The sequence below is a fragment of the Microtus oregoni genome, unplaced genomic scaffold, assembly GCF_018167655.1.
Source record: "Microtus oregoni isolate MIOR12 unplaced genomic scaffold, Mior012 000055F_ref0000237, whole genome shotgun sequence".
Lineage (NCBI taxonomy): Eukaryota > Metazoa > Chordata > Mammalia > Rodentia > Cricetidae > Microtus > Microtus oregoni.
Genome location: NW_024543831.1, coordinates 8,052,747 through 8,056,585, shown reverse-complemented (window position 1 = coordinate 8,056,585; position 3,839 = coordinate 8,052,747).

Genomic DNA, 3,839 nt, shown 5'->3' with positions numbered 1-3,839 from the left:
CTTGTTCTCCTGGCTCAGACAGTCTGTGTTTCTGGGGATGGGGGGAGAGGGGGGAGCAGCAGCACTGGAGACTGACTGTGTAGGCAGAAAGACTGGTGAAAGAAGCAGACATAATAAAGAGAAGAGGCAGGCTCCTCACCACAGAGAAGGCAGTCACAGGCATCAGAGGGAGAAATCTGGAATAGACCCTATTGTGTTCGACTCAAAGAGAAAACAGTGGTGTCACTTTGGGGCTTTCCATATTGGGGACACATACAGATACACATATTCTCCACTAAAGTGAGCCAGGACTCCGTGAAGTTGGACAACTCCAGGACAAATGCAGAAAAAAAAATGAGTTACTTGAGTAATGAAAAGTACCCAAACATAGGTAGAATTAACAGGTCTATTGTTCTACAGGAACAGCAGTGGCCTGCACAACACAATAGCTTATCACATAATGATAAATAACTACAAGAAAGGAGTTCAAGGGCAGCAAACACAAAGTCATGATAAGGCTATGAGGATATGTATTGCCCTGGTTAATCAGTACACATTGTATGTATGCAGATAAGTCACACTACTGTTAAAATTTTTATATTTAAAGAGATTGGGAATGAGAGTGGTCATTTGGAAAACTACACCACCACCAAGGAAGAATGAGTGGGAATCTGCAGATTACAGAATTCAGTTTATTATGGCCCTCCTTTGGTAACATGTGGGGTAATCTGAATATCAAAATCATTACCAGTAAAAGCAACAAGAGAGTGTGACCATTAGATAAAACAAATAAATTGATGTGTTCTGATACAAAATAAATGAATAAACAAACTTTGATGAGGAACGAGATATTTACATGGTTTCAAGTCCCTCACCCACAAAATCGTCATTAATTACAAAAGTGTCACAACGGGCCAACCCCACCTCCGTTAACTGATCAATGTGAACTTGTCAATAATGCAGTGTGCCGAGAGTAGAGAGCGCACTGTGTGCAGCGAGAACACAGCATCTCATCTGTGCTTTCCAGTCTAAGCGGACAAGCTGATCACAAGGAAGCCTTACTCACAAACAAGTTATCAGACAACCTGCGAAATAACTGGACTGCAAACTTGAAGCCTGACGATAGTGAAAGCGACAGCAAGCCGGGAAGCTGCGGTTAGAGGGCAGTGAGAGAGGAGACAGCCCAAAGCACTGCTGGATCCGGAAACAGATCCCTTCTTCCCTGCAAAGGAAAACATGGGAACACACTTGCATGAAGCCGGAGGAGTAAATGGCAATCACGTGTTAGTGCTAATTTCCTGATTTTTATGCTGCGCTGAGGATATGTCCTGACAGGGGGAATGTCATTGTCGAAAATTAAAGTAATAAAGGGTGAAGGACCACAGGTTGACAACTCTCTCTCTCTCATGAGTTTTGGGGATGGAGGAATGCTCTGTGCACTGTACTTGCTGTGTCTCCTCTTGGTTAGAAATTATTTAAGGAAAAGCACTTACGAATGTCAGCACTATAATTATTGATTACATTACTTCCATGGTGCCGTCCATGTATCTGAGCTCAGCACACATGCTGTGGCTCAGAGCATCTCACAGTCTTTGATCCAAGACAAAACCAAATGAAGCTCTGACAGCCATCATCAGAACCCAGGTTCTGGCCCGTCGCACAGATGGCCCTCCTTAAAGGAAGCAGGGAGCTGTAATGAAGCACCTTGACCCACCCTGTCAATTTAGAGACTCCTTTTCTCCAAGATTCCTTCTCTCCCATTTGGAAATGAAAATAAGTTGTGTGATCTAGAATAAATAAACATTAAGGTGTCTTTCAACTCTAAAATTATTTTATTTCAAAATGATATTTTTCCTAACTTACTGAATATAAGACAGCCTTCTGAACTTGTAGTAAGAACATGCATAATGGCAGAGACAGATACAAATATGAGGTTATGGGGACTTGCACCCTAAGAGGTGAAACCAATTCTGTATAGACCTTTGTTTCTTTCTAACGAAGATTAGTAAATGGTTACTAACTGCTAAGTAATCTTAAGTTATCAGAGAGTCCTGAATTTGAAGATCAGAAAAGGTGACCGAAACGAGTTATCAGATCAAGGACATTAGGAGAAACAGTCTCCCAAAATATAGTAAGGGCAATTAAAAGTTTCCTAAAAAAAATTGAATAATAACCTGAATAAGTACTTGAACATTTTCTAGCACTTAAACATTCTAATCAGAAAATTATTCTACATTAAGGAGCTAACGTTAGGACTGTACTGTAAATGTCTGTCCTCACAAGTCCAAATAGACTTATAACTGCTTGGCTGCAGTTGTAGGAAAAGTCAGTACACTAAGGACCTTGCCAGAAAACTGGGGGCAGCTTTAATTTTTTATACCACTAGGTGGCAGCATTAAGATGCCATAGAAATTTTGCCCACTACTAATCTTCAGTTTGTGTCAAATTCCTCCATCTAAAGCGAGAAGAGGGTCGGGTAAGGATAGAAGGTGAGGTAACACAGTAAAACAAAGTCGATAAGAACGTGGGCTCTGGGGTCAGGTGTCTAGGCTGCCAGTCTTCCTTCTGCCGCTCACTAGCTGTGCCATCTTAAATAAACTGCCTCAACATTGAAGCCTCCATTTCTCCATCTCTAAAGTAAGGATAATAGGGTCTGAGGTGATTATTCAGCCTGCGAAGTACTCGCCATACAAGCATGAGTTCAGATCACAGGCACCCACATAAAAATCAGGACCTAGAATGCTCCCTATTACAGGGAGACAGAGACAGGGTGATCCCCGGGGTTCACTGGCCAGCCAGACTAGCTGAACCAGCTCCAGGCTCAGCCAGAGACCTTGTCTCAAAAAATTAAGGTGGAGATCAATAGAAGAAGACATTCAACTTCAAGCTCTGGCTTCTACACAAGTACACAGGAGCACATACATAAACACAGACACACAAGGTGCACTTGTATATCTTAAGGGTTGGTTTGTGCATCGCTCTTAAGTTCCTCACATATTGAAAGTCCTAACCCATTTAAGAGGCCCCTAGAAGTGGGGAGGAGGACATGAAGTCCCACTCCTCGCCGAGGAGCTCTTGGCACTTGATGGCTGCTTTGAGAAGGAGATTCAGTTTCTTAACATTTAACAATGTGACTCCTAGTAGATTAACCACTCTTTAGAGCAGGGCCCACGCCCAAGGGTATTTGGGCTACATACATTGGAATCAACAGGTCTAGTGTGGTAGATCCAAAAGGAGATGGGGGGGGGGAGAATACAATCAAAATACATTATATGAAATTCTTTAAAAACTAAAAAAAATTTAAAAAATAATAATAATTATCTAAGTACATAAAAGAAACATCTTTTAAGAGGCACTGAAGGTCTTAGTTGAGAGGGGGATCATTAAGATAGCTCACTAATTCCAATGGCTAACATCGTCATACAAAGGGCCATTTGGAAATGGCTGTGTGCATGAGAAGAACATGATGAGATGGTGAAGGCAAAGCAAAGGGATGCTTCTACAAGGAATACCAAAGATTGCTAACTAACCACCAGAAACCAGGTGACAGTTATGCATAAGTGTGTCCTTTGCAACTATCGGAAGGAACCAAACCTGCCATTGCCTTGATCCTGAACTTCTAAACTCCAAAATTGTGAGAGAGAAAAAAATATATTTCTTTTGCTCAATCCATACCCAGGCTGTGATATTTGCTTCTGGCAGTCTAAACCACTAAGATAGCACATGATACGAGCTCATACCAGCCCTGTACACCTTTACTTGCACAAGACAATACAGTTTTTTCTTAACTGCTATAAACATTTTACCCTACACCACACACCTCTGGCTGTGCCAGCCTAGCCTTAACCCCCAAGGCAATG